This window comes from Corvus kubaryi, unplaced genomic scaffold (assembly GCF_017639235.1).
Source record: "Corvus kubaryi isolate FWS band 111438036 unplaced genomic scaffold, C.kubaryi_AGA036_p1.0 65153, whole genome shotgun sequence".
In the NCBI taxonomy this organism is placed as follows: Eukaryota; Metazoa; Chordata; class Aves; order Passeriformes; family Corvidae; genus Corvus; species Corvus kubaryi.
The window spans coordinates 219-17,280 of record NW_024581798.1 but is presented as its reverse complement, the minus strand read 5'-3'; positions in this window follow the sequence as shown (position 1 = coordinate 17,280).

Below are 17,062 nucleotides of genomic sequence, written 5' to 3'. Positions count from 1 at the left end.
GAGAGATACTTTAAAGAGTCCTGCTGCCAGAGACTGGGCTCTCCTGAATCTGCAACAGAAAGAAAACATTTACAGCAATTTAGGAGTGTGGTTTGCTACTTTATCTCTTTGCAATCTGTGCAGAAGATTAAGCCGACAGATAGGGGGAATTTTGCAGGGTTACATCCTTGCTCTGCCCTATAACCCGAGGAAGAATTTTCCCCCTCCATGAGATAAAGATAACTGCTACAAGGATTTAATTGTTTTTATCTGAAAATTCTCAAAGAGTTTAAGTGTTCTGTAAATAAGAGAGCAGAACATAGTGTTTACCAGATTGTGTATGGTATGATTCCCTTTCTGATGTTTTCTCTGTGAGAGAGAGGCTACAGCTTTTCAACGTCTGAACTGTGACTGCCTTCAGCAAGAGTTTTCCTGAAAACCTCAGGATTATACTTAGATAGTCCTGAGCAAACAACTGCCATAAAATGGCTAAAAGTTGTGAGACCTGAGGTAAATACTGTTTGGGTTCTTTCCTCCTTCCTCTTCTGAGTTTATGGACTTCATACATTCCAACTTTCTCCTCTGTAACACCTAGATAAAACCAGAAATCTCGTGACAAAATTGTACTAATTGCCTTTTTTTTTTCCCCTCAAGGCAATGAATACATGAATCAGCAAAAGTTTGAGGAAGAGTGAGAAAGCAGAATTTAAGACACAGTGAAATCTATTCATTCTTCTAGGACTTGTGTGGCTCAGGGAGGTGTGCAGACTCAGGAGGAGCTGGTCTCCTTTCTCTGGGGAGGGTGAGCAGACCGCGGCACTTAGGCCAGCAGTATGACCTCAGCTTGGGGGCTGCAGCCCCTCAGGAGTGGGCCCACGTCAATGGGAGAAAGACGGAGTGAAGGGAGGAGTGTGGCAGCAGCGTGTTGTGAAGGTGCTTGCGGTAACTGATAGAAGCTTTCCTGCTTTGTTGCACACAGCAAAGCTCAAACCCACTTTTGGAAACATCTTTCTTTGGAGCCTGATCCCTCTGCACATTGCTGACATTCCTTCTTGCCATGGTGAGTATAAACCTGGAAGAGTGAGGGATAAAATTCATCCTACACAGAAAAACATAAAGGAGAAATTGAAATACTCAGAAATACTTCCGTGCTATTTGGCAAATCTAGATGTTTTTATCATTTATGAGGGCTAAACGACTCATGTGACAAGGGATGCAGAAGCAATCCTGACAGGCCATTGTACCTGAGGGAGCATTGTAATAAAAATTTAAGTTTCTCTGCCTCTGCTTATTGATCTTCTGACTCACTCACTAGGAACAGGCTCCTGAAGGGTGCTTGCAGCTGTTCACACTGTACAGTTAGCAACTTCCCTGGCAACAGAAACCAGTTGGTTGTTACCTTGAACGTGCCTTTTTCTCTAGTAAAATAAGGACAAGGCTTAATGTCTGGTATGGCTACATATTCTATGTATAAAAAGCAACACTATTACAAGAGAAATGTTCCTAGACTACAGAAAACTATTCTACATGGCTCCATCCTTACTGCAAAATCCTATTCAGGAGATTTCAATACCCTTCATAGATTTAACCCAACTTACAGCCCAGTTACTACATTTTAGACCGTGTGACTTAGTCACTAATACAGTTATGGTCAGTTACATATAAGTTATGAATTTTCTTCCTTGCTCTTTCTCCTGTAATTTCTCTATTTTCTAATGATCTTCAGAGATATAAACAAAAGGAATATTTGGCCACATGTATTTTGCTTCTTTTATCTCCATTATCGCCAAATAACTAATTTTCAGAAAAAGGGTGGTATGGTTAATTTATTTTTAATTTTTCTCAAAAATTTAACAAAACAAAAGTGATAGGTTTTCTGAGGCTCCAAAGGGAAGAGAGCATTAGTTTCACTTGTCCACACAATCTCTTTCTGCTATTCTCACCTATGTTGGTGAGCACAGTACAGGCATCAATCACTACAGCCCTTGCAAACAACTGGGAATTGGGCTGGATTTGGGGTTGCTTTGCAGAACCTTGGAACACATGAGGAGGGAGGGAGGGAGGGAGGGGAAGGGAGGGGAGGAAAGAATAATTTCTGACCTTCATTGCCTTCTGGGGAGTGGGTCTTTCCCAGGCCCAAGCCAGAGCTATCAGACTTTATGCCCACATTTCTGTTGCCTTGAAAAGGGAACAGAGTGATCTACACTAGAGCCAGGAGCTGCTCAGAGCTGGTCTCCCTGTGCTGTCCTCACGCCTCCCTCCTCTCCCAGAAAGTTCGCCGCATGAGTATTTAGCAGACTTGCATGGTGTATGTGTATGCAAAACTATGCCTAATTCCCAGGTGATTGGTTTGTTTTCTGACATAGAAGAACTCGAGTAAACACTCTGCTTGTTGAATTATTGTTTGGTGTTCATGTATTTCCTGATACGGCCATCACTGCTCTCTGTTGTTTTAATAGTTTTAAATTTTTCTCTGCTGTTCTCTTGTTCTGGCAATAGGAGAAGTAACTGTGGTGGTGGGTGTGGTGAGAGGCAGTACAATCCCACCATCCTGCTCCTAGCGGCTCTACTCTGACCCCTCACCTCCTCTGCAGCACCACTCCTCCAGTGTTTTTGCACACTTTCTGAGGCCTGAAAGTGCAGGTCAGCTAGTTACTGTGACCGGGTTTAAATTCATCTGCAGAGGATTAAATTGCTGCCGGAAAGAACTCAAATAACTTCTTTATTTCACCAGTACCCCAAATAACCACTGATGCTGAAGAACTGGTGACTGCAGTCATTCAGCCCATGGTTCCCTTCTCCTCCTTAAACTGGAAAAGTGCAAGTTCAGGCAAAAATGCGAACTGTGTGTACAAGATATTTAAGACTTCCTCGGGAAATAGGTTATATTTTCCCCTTCCAAATGTCTGGAATTTCAACTGTGTTTGAATTCATCCCTGAGTAGAGATTAGAGGAGGAAAAAGTCAGTTGCAAACGACTGTAACACGTATTACTCAGACCACGTAACATACATTATTAAAACAAATACCTAAAGCAAATGCTTTCTTGCACAAGGTGACGTGGACATCAAAAGCACGGCCTTGTCCTCACGCAAAGTAAGGCGGTCTGGCTGTATTTCAGCCAAGTACTGGACGGATTTGTACGGGCGACGGAGCGGCCACTAACTTGGGACGGGAGGAGAAGAGAGCTGGGCTCGGAGAGCCGGCGCTCCTCCCCCGAGCCGATGGCCCCACCTAGTGACAGCAGCCCCGCACAGGAGAGGCGCCGCTGCCGGGTGATGTTATGGCCCGGGGGTGGCATTGTGGCCCGGTGACCTTGTGTCTGTGTGGTGTTATGGCCGGGTGGCGTTATATTGAAGAAGGAAGGGTCTGTTCCTCCCTAATTCTGGGTGGCTCTGGCAGCTCGGCCAGGGGTCAGTTTGCGCTCTGCTTAAGGAGTCAGCTCAGTGTGGCGAGGAGCGGGTGGCAGGGCGGGTGTCACCAGGACTCCCTCCCCCTTGGGGCTGTTTTTTCAAACCTGAAGACAAGAGGGCAGGCACCGTGGCTGGCACCGGCTTCTCTGCAGCCCCTGCCCGCTCCTGAGCAGCATGTAGCTCCCACGGTGCGGTGGGAGTTCCCATATGCCTTGCATGCTTATATGCACAAACAGCTTCTCTTTGACCTCCTCTCTCACAAAAAGTCGAAGATGTCAAACGTATTTCTATTATCCTGTTTGACTGTGGAAGTGGACCCAACAAATGAAGGAGGAATGCTTGAAGAAGGGTATCGAGTTTTAACCCCACCATCACTTAAGTAGCATGCAGGCACTTGCTCAGTCCCCAGACCCCAGCTAGCAAAGAAAACTGGATTAAAAAAGTGAACCTTGAGTGTTAACATGAGAACGGTTCAGAAATTCAAACTAAACTAAACTACTATCACTGCTAACAATGATGGTAAAAACAATAACAACACTTGTAATGAAAAGGACGGGGAGAGAGGAATAAAACCAAAGAGAAAAATTGATGCATGGTACAGTTGCTCAACACCCACTGACCAATACCCAACCTGTCCCCCAGCAGTGATCAGCTCCTTCTGGATGACTATCCCCCATTTATATACTGAACATGAAGTTGTTCTATGGTGTGGAATATCCCCTTGGCCAGTTTGAGTCACCTGTCCCAGCTATGCTCTCTCCCATATTCTTGTGTCTCTGCTCGATGGCAGAGCACAGGAATCTGAAAAGTCCCTTACTTACACTAAGCACTCCTGAGAAATAACTGAAACATCAGTGTGTTATCACTATTCTCCTACTAAATCCAAACCAGAGCACTGTACCAACTCCTGAGAAGAAAATTAACTCTATCCCAGCTGAAAGTAGGACAAAGCAATATGACAAACCTTTGGTTCATCTAGTATATTGAGGTTTCAAGATATTTGGCATTGCCTTTCTCCTTTATCATTCAAGAGACTTATTCTTTTCCTCAGTATGTAACCAAAATTTTACATTTTTCTTGCTACTAGGCAGCTGAATGATGTCAGTGGGATAAAGTTAATTCGTGTCTGGTCAGTCCAGAGATGTCCAGCAATGTTAATATAGACGTGGATGATGTGTATGCCCTTTTAACTGAGGTTGTCTGTGCTGGACTACTACCTGCTAGCTGCTTTTTGATGTGAAGATGTAAACCTTTTCCCAGTTACCTCTGTCTTGGACATCTCAAGCCTCTTTTTTGCTACTTAGTATCTTGATCTCTCTTGGCTATAGTCCATACTAGATTATTTTGGTGTGCTGTATCACAAGATGAACTCTAGGTCTCCTTGGAAAGTAGGACTAATGTCAGATGCAGCAGCTTGTTTCACATTGTCAAATGACAAATATTTTGCAGTCAAAACAAAGTGCCTGTGGTAATGTCTGTTGTACCTACTGGAAGATTTATCTAGGCTATCTTTCTTTTCATGCCAAACAGTCCCTATTATGTCCTGTCTATGAAGCAGTCCTCCTGAAAGGCTGATAGGATGAATTTCATCCCCTTTACCTAAAAAATATCCTAACTGCCTTGCTATTTGACAATGCTAAGGTCTCAATTCTGAATGAGGGACAGGATGTGTGGGTTTGATTTCCTGTACTTTTTAACTGTCTCTGTGTCTGGAATAAATGTAGGGATTGGCCTGTCAGGAGGCGGGGAGCTGTGAAAACTGCAGGTCACCAACATTTCTTGTACATCTCTCTCCAGCTAAGCTCTCCACTTCAACAGGATAGGAATTTCCCATTGCCATTACTTTTCTGCAAATTCCTATAGTAACTCCGGATGCTGGGGGGAAAAAAAGATTCAGGCAGTTCAGTAAACGTTCTGCAATATGGGAAGCATATGCATTGGGACATTTTCCCAACATTGACACAATTAATATCATTCACTTTAACAAATCTTTAGTGTTGGGAGAGATGGCAGTAATATCTAACACTTTTCACTTTATTTGCTCCGGGTCTTTTGCTTTATGCTTAGGAAAAAGGCAGTACAAGAAACAGTGATCTGTTCTCGCCTCGCTGCCTTTGTAAATCTTTTTTTGTGTGGATGCTCAGGCCACCAGTGTTTTGTGAGACAGTGTTTTGTGGAGAAGATGGTTGCCTGTCTCCAGTGTGCAAGATTTTGGAAAATGGTTAGTTGTGTAAATAAATTCATTTTCTAAACTTACATTTGGTTCCTTCTCAGTAGAGTCAACCAGTGGGGTTTTTTGCGTAGAGATACCTTGGTCTGGTTTGTTTTGAGTTTGACTAGGATGTTCATTTTACTTGGTGACTGCTTTGCTTTATGTTTGCATCATTCTGAGGTCCTTGGCTGACCCAGAGACCCATCAAGGGTATATTTAATAACATAGCATTTCATTACAGTGAAGTGAATTCACTATGTAACACTTTTCAATGGTGCACATAAAATGAAGACTAAACCAAGGATAGTAATGCCTCGGATGTGGCCTCAAGTGAATTTCCTTATGGACTTCATTGCTGAGTGTGGTGTTTTCTGATTTTCTCATTAACAATAACATTTTTTGGAACACATCCTCTTTCTCATTCAGTAGTGATATTGAGCTAACATACAACAGAGAGTGAAGTTTATGTTACCAAAACACATTCCCTGAGATGAGTGCCAATAGGTTAATATCATTGTAGGGATTTTGTGGAGAACTCTAGTGTAGATTGTTTTACCACAAGAAGCTTTTCTCAGAATTCTCCTTCATGCTCCCTAAAGTATCTGTGTTCACACAAAATAAATCCCCTTACCTGTAAGTAAAATCCTTTCTTCATAAAACGAGGCCTGTTCTCAAACTGTCTTTCCTGTGCCCTGATTTCTGACTCTCTGTGACTTCCCTATAATAAAGCTGCTGCTTTATAATGCTCATGGTATACCTCAAAAGGATAGTGCTGTGTTTATGGCTGACCATGGTTTGCACTGGTAAAAGTTCTGATTCTTCGTCATGGGCAACTGAAAATAAAACACTGGAAAATGTAATAAACAGATGTTCTGCTTGCCACAGCAGTTCCCAAGTGCTGCAGTATTTATATCCCAGAACTGTCCCTTTCTTCATATGATCAAGGCTCTTGTTTTATTAGAGATGTGCCAAGCCATAAAGCCCATTTCAGACTCTTTAGCTGTGTCTGTTACCTTTACATGTGAGAAGCAGGAAATGACTACAGAGCACAACATCCTGCAAAGGATTATGATTGGACTTGCCTGCTTGTGTTTTGGCATTGATCGGAGGCTGCAGTGTGCAAGGTTCAATGCAGAATGCAAGTTATTAAGTTTGTACTCCTGATATTAAAGAGCTGAAGGATCATTTGCCCAACTGCAAGAATGGCTTTGCCTGAGAGCAAGTTGTGAGAGGTGATTGTTGCACTCCTGATTTTGGTCATTCTTGTCTGATGTACTAGGAGGTGGCAAAGTGATCTGCAGTGCACAAGTGCCTTGCCATATGCTGATCTGGCTTCTCTGCAACAATAACAAATTGGTCGTTTATACCAGCACATCTGGCTTGTCCTGGGCATGTTTTTTATTGCTCAGATGCTGACATGGTCTGACAGCTGAATGGTAGGCAAGCTATGATGACATATTGTATACTGCAGGATGTGACACAGACCCAAAAAATATCTCTTTAGATGCTGTTGCTTCTTGATTATCTTGAATTGCCTCACAGAAGTCCTTAGAGTATGGTTGCACCAAAACTTGGTTAAAATAATGTATTGAAATATTAATATATTGAATATGTTTTTGCCTCCATCAAGAAGCAGAGTGGCCACCTTTAGCTTTCAAGTTGAAGTAACTTTTCTTTTTGACTGCCAGTATGGCTAGAGTACCAAGACCATGCCAGTTTCATATGGTAATTGTAAATGTGCTGGCCTCATTAGGCCACATAGTCTAATCTATAGACAATTGAACATAAGAGAAAGTGGCTTTGTCTATGGATTAGAATATATGGCCAGGAAGACACAAAAAAATGCAGTTCATGGGTATGAATATTTAACATAAATTGTCTCTGTCAGATTACACAGACGTAACTGACTATAAAATCATGGTCTGTAGAGTAAAAATAATTCAGTGACAATGTGGAAGTGGTTTTGATGCTTCTTTTCTGATTGTAATCATCCATTTGGGTTCACACTTCTGGGGTTTGCAACACATACACTTTAACACACAAAGCCAACTCAGCTCATTACAACTACAATTACTACTGTTTGCAGACTTGGCTGCACAAGTCGTTGGTTTCTAGCTGGTGTCAGCCATGCTGAAAAACCAATGAGAAGTATGAGGTGAGCCTCAGGTCCATGACTCTACCAGACCCCACTCTGCTAATTATTAATTGCTATCCACCATAACTGGGATGATGAAGGGTAATCCCATGCACACATTCAGAACACAGAGTTGTTTTAGGACATTTGCCAAAATCAGCACTAAAGAATTGCTGTGAAATTGGTGGCTGGCTACTGACTGATTTGCTAGAAGGTGAAGACGTATTTTATTTATTTGTTTGTTCGTTTGTTTGTTTATGTTGCCATACGTGCAGATTTCTGTGATGGTATTTTTAATATTAATAGTAAGAAAACAAATATTAGCCTGTCAGTCAAGGTTTGAGCTGAGGGAGATTGGGATGGGGAATAAAGGTATGTGCAAGGAAGACAGCTGTTCCTGAGACTCCAAAGGTTGCCAGGTAATGAGAAAGACTGAGCAAAAAGAGGAAATAGAGCAGATGTTGTCTTCTGGAGGTACCAGTGCTTCATTGGAAGAATTATGTGGGTAAGTGACCTTCTCCCACACTACTGAAGGGCAGGAAACTTCACATAATTTTTGCAGGGAGGCACATCATCAGGGAGCAGAGCTAAGGGTTTTATGTTATTTGGTGCATAGAAGGATCATTTTGTTGGTTTTGGCTATGGAAAAATTGCATTCAGCATCTGTTGCTACGACTTTTCCTTGGCTCTTTGAGAAGGTCTGAGGCTCTTCTGGGATTTCGTCCCCTCCATGCTGATTTGCACCTCCAGACTGCAGAGAGAAAAGTTGTCTTGCTGGCCAGTATGCTGGTATGGTAGCATTTCTTGGGGAGAGAGGTCTGTCAGAGCCAGGGGAAGGCAACAGCACTGTCTACTCCTCTGCCTTCTCTTCTGTGGAAGAATTGCACTGAGAGATGTGTCTTACACACCTCTCACCAAACTCCCAGCTCCTATCTTCTCTACCAGATAGGTCATGGAGAGAAAACATCTGCTTGTCCAGGCTGGTGCTACCCCATCTCTCATTCCCTGGAGAGATGCTTCAGAGAAAGTTTTGATGTGAGATTCCCAGGGTGACCCTGGGCTGGGCTGGCGCATTGTCCAGCAGAACCTGAGTCTTGGGTGGGTGTTCCCCACAGCTCCTATCAGGAATGAATTAGCATTTTCATTCTTGTAAGTGATACGTTTTAAAGTAAACATCCCTGGGTTCCTGTGATGTGTAACTAATGGAGCGCTAAACTCTCAGGGCTGGTTTAAGACTCAGAAAATACACGTGTTGCCAATCCATCATGTTTCTAATACTAATTAACATAGCAGGGACACAATAAAGCCCCAGAATCTGCACACATTACTCAGCTCACGTTACCACTCTATGAGAGTCTCTCTATTGACTTAACAAAAGTACACATTGGAAAAATTGGTCTTTTCTGACTCAGCTAGACCTATTCAGCCAAAGAAGAGAGCTGAGGACTCTCAGTTATTATTGTCCATTATTATTCTGGTATATCATGGAACAGAGTTCTCAAATAGTGTACAATGACTTTTCTACCTTTGCTAGTATTTGTGTGTGTTGCCTGCTGCAAGGCAGGCAGCCTAACACAGGCAGAGCAGCCACTGACTTGTGCAGTGATGTCTGTGTGTTGGGGCGCACATTCTACTCCTGCACAAATGAAAAGAAGACCTTATTTGTTGATTTGCATCCATGTTATTTGCTGTTAAGTTGCAATGAAAATCTTATTGTTCTTAAACCTTTACTAATATGATTGTCCCAGGCTTAAAGTACTTCCTCAGCAGAAAAGGAAGGAAAAAAAAGGTAAACATTTGATTAAAATCCATTCTTGACTAGATGAACATTCATTTTTAGGTCCCAGGAATTTTTTTTCTTATACTGAAAGACAGTGACATCCCTGCAATTCCCTGCAATATGCTCCTTTTAATGTATGGTAATTCCACTGATTTTAAGAGACGCATGATGTATAGCCAAAGATAATCTGGAAAGAATCTGGACAGCAAGAGGTTATCACAATTGTGTTGCTGTTCTCCCTAAGTGGATGCAGTGGAAGCTGCCGTTTACTTCCACAATTTCATGGTTAGGATTTTATGGTGCCTCTCTCTGAACTCAGTAGCATTCACTCACCAGCACTTGAGGCTAAGGTGTATCTCCTGCTGTTGCACATCATTTGGTGGGCTGATTATAGATAGTATTAGTTTAATCATTATGGCATGAAAACCTGGTACGGTGTTGGAGTGATGCCAAGTTTTGCCAATAAAAACACCACTACAAATGACTTGGGCCTTGGGTATATTCTCATGTGTTCTCACTTCTCAGTAAAAATTTTAGATTATTAATTTTTTTCCTGAACCAGTTATTTGTGTGTTTGTCTTGCTATCATACACGTATTTGAAAGAGTTTTCTCATTACTGTTTAGAAGAGGGAGCCAGTATTTTATAGCTATATATCGCCCCAGTTGTGCATCATCCAGGTCTCTACTATGTGGTTAAACCAGATGAGTTCAACTGGATGGACGTTCCGACTGACATGCAAGCATTTCTGTGCTGCAGTCCAGTACAGGATGGAAAAGGTCCCCTACAGGCCAGGAAAGTGTCCCTAAAGAAAATGTCCCTTGGATGAGAGTCACAGAGGAGAGGAGATGTGCAGAACAAAGACAGCAAGGTGGTTCAGCCCCAGCTCTGTGGCACAGCAACTCCTCTCACCTCCTGTATGAGATGAATAGTCGAAGAAGAACTGGCAACAAACTCTTGAAGCCCAGTTTTTTGTGGATCATACTGTCAGTGAACAGGTCATGGAGTACAGGCAGAATCTCTAAGCAGCATGTTGTCTTCTCTTTTAAGGCAAAATTAATTAAATATGGACTTTATCCAATTTCCCTGGCAGCTGGCACAGGAGGTTTTCTATTGACTTCAGCAGAGCTGGTTAAAGACCTTTACTCCCAGAACTGGTTAATTTTATGCACTGAGTGGCTTGACACTTTGCATAGTTGATATGATCTTGGATGTCCAGAGATCATGAATTACCTAAGTGTCACAGATATTAAATCATGAAGTAGATGACAGTGTCCTCTGTATGTCATATGATCTTAGTGCACTTTGTGGGATAGTCTCTTTTATTATTGCCAGTAATTGTAAGTGCTGAAAAAATACCATAAGTAAAATAGCATTTTAGAGTACAATGCATCCAATGTTCTTAATATATATACACATCTGCAATATGTTAAACTCAGACTTAAGCCCATTTAATCTCAGGGATTTCAATGGGGTGTCTGTATGGAATGAAGGGAAAAGTTTGATCCCAGAATACTCAACGGCCACACCTTTCAGCAAGACTTTATGCCTTAGATTTCACCTAGATTTGTGTTTATAATAATAAACACAGCATTTATTAAATATATATTTATAATAAATTCCATGCTATCAATGGTCTGTCTACTGTAGGAATCATTTGATGTACTGCTTGCCTTCTCTTTATGATTTCAGAAAACAGTGCATCCGGATAAATCTGACATATGGGCATGTTTTGAGCCACAATGCTAAATGGCTGATAAGGGTTCTCTCCGCCTAGAGACACAATCAGGATCTATTCCAAGAATCAAATTAAAGCCTTTCAATGAGCAGGTGCTCTTGCGAGAAGAAATGGGTTTGAACACAGCTCCTGTGCACCTCTTCACGGATATAAGCCAGAACAAGAATGGAGACTTCGGTTCAGCTCCCTTCTGCCATGGGACAAATTCACAAGATCAGGAATATATACCTCTGCCTGGTAAGAGTGTGTGCAAAACCACTTCTTAGCACTGCATCCAAGAGTGCACTGAAAGCAGGGCAAGAGAAGCAGCGAATGAGATTGTCCTAAATGCCCCTTAGCAGGTAGGTGCTGTGTCCAGCTAGGGCACCAGCTTCTCCGCCTGTGGGGGCAATACCACCCCTTCAGAAGCTGATGCTGGTGTCAGCCCTCCATTTGTATTGGCTCTGGGAAGAGCCAGAGGTCCTAATGATGGCAGCTGAGACAGAGTTTGGAAGGAGTCTTATTCATTCCCTCTCCAAAATACTTAGTAGGAATGTTGTAGAGACCAAGTGTGGCATATTGAAAAATTTTTCCAGTCTGCCTGGAGTACTTAAAACACCTCCAATGAAAGGGTTCTATTTACAGACTCCTAAACAGAAGATGTGCAGAAGTACTAGCCAAAAAAGAAGAAAATAAAAAATAATTTTAAAAGGGCTCTGATTATATTTGTATAGTAGCAGAATTCTCTTCTACCTCAAACATTACCTAAAATCTTGTGGAATGGGACTCTGCACCCATAAATGCTTTCTTTTAATTATGAGAGGAGTTTATGACACGCCAGCATCATATTTGCTGTATTGGGAGTACACCTCTTGCTGTTTTCTCAACTGATGTCCAAGAATCACGAGAGTGAGAGTTCTCAGTACCTCTCCATACCATGTGCTGCGGAGATAGATCTCCTTGACCGTGGAGTTACAGCACAAGCTTATCTGATTTGCAGTGTTTGTTCTTACAAGGATAGATGGTAAAATCCTTCTGAGAGCTTTGGTGGAAATGTCACAGGTGGTGATGCAGCCCACTGTGTTTTCTGCCAATTTTCAGAGAGTGCAATTGTCTTGCATTCACTCTGACAGGCTGTGAGTGTTGAGATTTACATCTTCCCCCTTTACTATCTCAGACGTCTGTACACTCCACAGCGGATCCACAATGAGCCAGAGTCTGATACTTGTATTAGTATGGTACAATATCACAATCTAAAAATGGTTCTACAAAGCTTTCTTGCTAATTGGAGAGTAACAAATGCGGCCTAGAGACCCACATGTATCATTTCGCCTGAGGCTGTCTGTCTGGCTGGCTTGTTTTACCTGATATATTGCCAGATTTGATGCTGGTTTTTGTGCTGACTGCTACCTCAGGTCATCCTATTAATTTCAGTAAGGCTGCTCAGAGACTGCAATGCTACAATCTGGCTAGTTGCAGTTATATGATTGAATTTTTACTGCTAAGCACAGCATAGCCTACCCAACTTATTTGATTTAGCAGGTGTCTTACTGGCATTTAAAATATTTTACATATGATTATAATGCATCCTGAGGGAAGAAAAACAAAACAAAACACCACAAACCAGTTTATTAGTAAGACTTCTTGCTGTTCTGCTAAAATATGGCAATCAAAAAGACAATTTATGTTGCAGAGAATTGACCTTTACTTTCCAGGACTGTAAAATAAAACCCCAACCCCCACACTTTCTGCATCTGGTTGACATTTGAATAAAACTGCCAGAGTGCAAACAAATTTTGAGAAAACATCTCCAGCAAACTCTGCATTGACTCTAAAAATATTCTTGGCTAAGTAACTTTTTAAGGCCATATGTTGAAAAAAAACTGAAACCCCAAAACTTCACTAGAATTTATTGCAACAAGAGATTTGCCAAACTACTTAAGACATTTGGGAAGATTATAGTGAAGTACATTAGTTGCTGACTTGACAATTTGCTGTGCTCACTGCTTGCATAGTGGATTCTTGATATTCATGCTGAGAGCTGATCCAACTTTCTAGTACATTTTAGCAAGAGACCTGCCAAATGTCTACTGGCCTATTAAATGCTGGCAAACCAAAGGTCAGCCTTGTTTATGAGTCCCAGCAAAGCTGCTACGAATGGCACACAAACCCTCCTCATGCCTTTTTCTTTTTCTAATTCAACATTTTAGCACATGATTGGATGGGAATTGGTTTGGACTGGTTTTGACTTATAGTCTCTCTAGGTCTGCCCTCATATCCCCTGGCCACGAATCTGGAGGCTGCAGAAGAGGCTGCTCTATTTCACTGAGATATGTTTCTTCTTGCTTCACCAAATGACCACCAGAACTGTGTGGTCCTGTTTGCAGAGGCATGGGCCAAATTGTGCCCCCTCAGTATGGCCCAATAAGTGGGCAGAGCCTCCAGCTGCAGAGGGCACAACTGCCCTTCCTCTACAGTTCATTCCTCTCCCTTCCTGGGAGCTCATCCCTTCAGTAGCCAGGGTGAGAAGGATTGTAAATGGGAAACTCTGTTGCACCCTGTCTATGTCCACGTGAATCCTTTCAGTGATGACTCTGGACTGCCTGTCAGACTTTCACTAACTGTGTCAGAAGCGCCAGTTCTGCTCTGTTCACCCAAACTGCTTTTGATACCATTCCAGTTTAGTAGGACAGAAGATTATCCTGGTATGATAAGCAAGTCTTCCTATAAAGAGGCTAACCCTTGTCCTCCTTGCCAAAACAAACATTCTTACAAAGGCAGAGGTATCACTGTCACATACAGTAAAATTTTCTTCCATTATCACGCTATAGTGAATACGTTACCTCAACGTTTCTTACCTCCTTATCCTCCTTATAGTATGTATTTATTATATTTACTTGACTGGCATATAGGAAAACCAGAAAATTCCTCCTCTGACTCTGTACCTACAAATATGTCAGGCAGCAATATTATTTAAAACATAAACAATTAAATGCTCTTTTAAAACAGAATATCAAAACCTCCTCAAAACCAAAGATACCCACCCCAAATCCAAACTGAAAACCTTGCTTTTTAAAAATATTCTAAGGTATATCAGTTTAGAAAGGTCTATGTCATGAATAAAAATCTTATCCAGGTTTATTTTAGTGCTAAGGTTTGCTTAAATGCTATTTACAAGAGACAGAGGTTGTCTAACATATATATATAAAAAATCCACATTTAACAACAACAACAAAAAACCTGCAGAAGAAATCACGGTTTGTACAGATCGTATAGCACAGGAAAAGGTGATGACTTGGTGGGGTTTTTTTGGTGTAGGTTTTTTTTTTTTTTTTTCCTTTTCCCTATCCCCCTCCTCTACTTCCCACAGCTGAGATCACCCGCGAAATGTCAAACATCTTCGCTGTAGCAAATACACGGTAACTCGTGGAGGAGAACCCCTTCCGTCGGGGCCCGATCCTGGGCTGGATCTGGGCGCAGGCACGGCAGGACCCCCGCCCGGGCACCGGGACCCGGGAAGGGCAAGGAAGGGGCCGGCGGGCGGGGCGCAGGCAGGGGCAATTTGTTTCATATTAAACGGTAACATCTCTGACCTAACAAGCGGCTGGGATCGCCCGCGTTTGTCATTGCAATCTGCCCTCGACGACGCGGAGAGAGGGCAGGATCAAAGCATTCCTCCGGGGAAATTGCGCCCGGAGTTGCCGTTTGGTTAGCCTGCCCTAACCTCGCTAATAAATTTCCCCGGAGGAAGGGAGGGCTGGGGAGGCCAGGCGCGGGGGACCGCGGCACTTGCACCTGCACCTGCCCGCAGAGCCATGATGTAAAGCAGGGCCTAGCGCTGGGCGCTCCGGGGCCGCTAGCCTTCGGGCTAGGCGAGTGTGCAGCCTGCGCAGGGCCCCGGGGCTGCGCCTCCGGCCCTCGGGAAGGGGCGCTGCCGCAAGAGCCGTAGCCCCGCCGCCGCCTGCGAGGCCTGAGGAGCCATCCCCGGCCTCCGTCGGGGTCTGGCACACCCCCACCCCGCCTTGGGCAGCCTGGCTCCTGGGGGCACCCCCGTGGCAACGCACGGGAGGGGAAGGCGAGGGCGAGGTTGCGCGGCGGAGGCTCTGGAGGAGCCTCGGAGCACCTCAGCAGCCCCGGCCACGGGTGTCGGCCCCGGGCCCCGCAGGCATCTGGGCTGGCTGGACGGCGGGGCGTTGTGCTGGGAGCGCTGTGCGGGGCAGGTGGATGCACAGCTGCACATGGCGGGCTTCAAAGCCTCCCCTCGCGTGGAAATCAGCGCCTTTCCCAGCACGGCACGGCGCCGCATCTGCCCATGTCAGCTCACAGCGGGCACGGCTGACACCACGGACCAAAGCGGAGGACTGAGTGGGAGAAGCAGCGCCGAAGATCGCTTTCCGCCTTCTCCCGCGGGTGCGTCCCGCCGGAGGACGGCAGAGGCACCTCTTCTTCCAGCCTGGAGAGAGAGAGGAGTGGCTGCAGGGCAGCTCAAACGCGCTGCGGAGCCGAGCGCAAACAACAGGAGCCGAAGAAAGTTATACAAACACGCTTTAAAATCGTGGCTGGGTTTCACAGCTCCCTGTGGATAAAGTAAACAGGAGGCGAACTGTTTTGTAATTTACTCCAGCGGACCACAGAATCGTACTTTGTAATTTGGTGTCGGTTTACAGACAAAGGCGACTTCTGTTTCCTAACCTAGCAGGTCCTTTGTCATGCTTGCGCCTTTTAAGAGGGACCCCAAGGGGGAAAGTGGAATTCCTTGGGTATTTGCCTTTTAGTCATGCTTGTAAGTCAAACAGTAGCCGGGCTCTCTTTTGAGATGAATAATACCTGCCGTCGGGGGATGCGCTTCCTTCTTCCCGCTCTCCCGGCGGTGCGGTTCGAGGACGACAAACCTCCCCGGGGGCAAACCCTCCCTCTTTCCTGGCGGGTGCCCGCAGCCCGTGGGGCGACGGGGAGGGCTGGTGCCCTGCTGGTGCCAGCTCCGGACGCCGGGTCCCCGCCTCCGCACGGAGCTGCCCGCCTGAGCTGCCCGCCTGCGCCACTCGCCCGATGGCCTCTGTCCCGAAGGGCTGCAAGAGCAGGGTTTTTCCGTGCCGAACCGGTGGCCGGCAGCTGGTCCGTGTGCTTACCGTGAGTGGATGCCCGTGTTTATTATATACATGAATATTGTCCGTGTTTATTATACACACGCCCTTCTCAGGGAAAGAGCAAAATATTTTCCCTTTTTAGGAAACTAGTTTCGGCCATATGTTCTGCATATCGTTAGACTGCGATCAGAACACAATGGTGGGAAACTAATGTTCTCCCGCATGCCTTTATTTATTTTTTTTTTTCCTGGGCAAAAAATGTTTAAATTCACCAGTTTTTCCCCTGCCCGGTGCTCACCGCGGCCGAGGTGTTTTCTGTCCATTTCTGCCTCTGGGAATTTCTATTTTCAGAAGCGGAAGCACGGAGCTCTAGCCTCTCAGTGGCACGACTAAGACTTTGTGGGTCACAATTTCGGTCGCTCTCTGACTTGGGAGACAATGGACATTACCCAGCTCCCAAAGAGCAGCTTCCATCAGGGAGGGGAGGGGAATAAAGTCACTTAGTACCTCAGTGGTCGGTGGAAAACGTTCCCGCTGAAGGGAGGGAATGCTAAAAAATAAACGAGTATTTTTCCTCGCCTTAATTCCCGAAAGGAAAGGATTCTGCCACATTTTCAGATTCGGAAAATCAGGCCATTGCCACGCGTACCTTCCACTCGCGGGTCAAGCAACGGGAACGACCGCAAACGAAAAACGCGGTGGCTGTTTGAGGCTTTTAAACCCGCGCCCCCGGCTCGCTCCT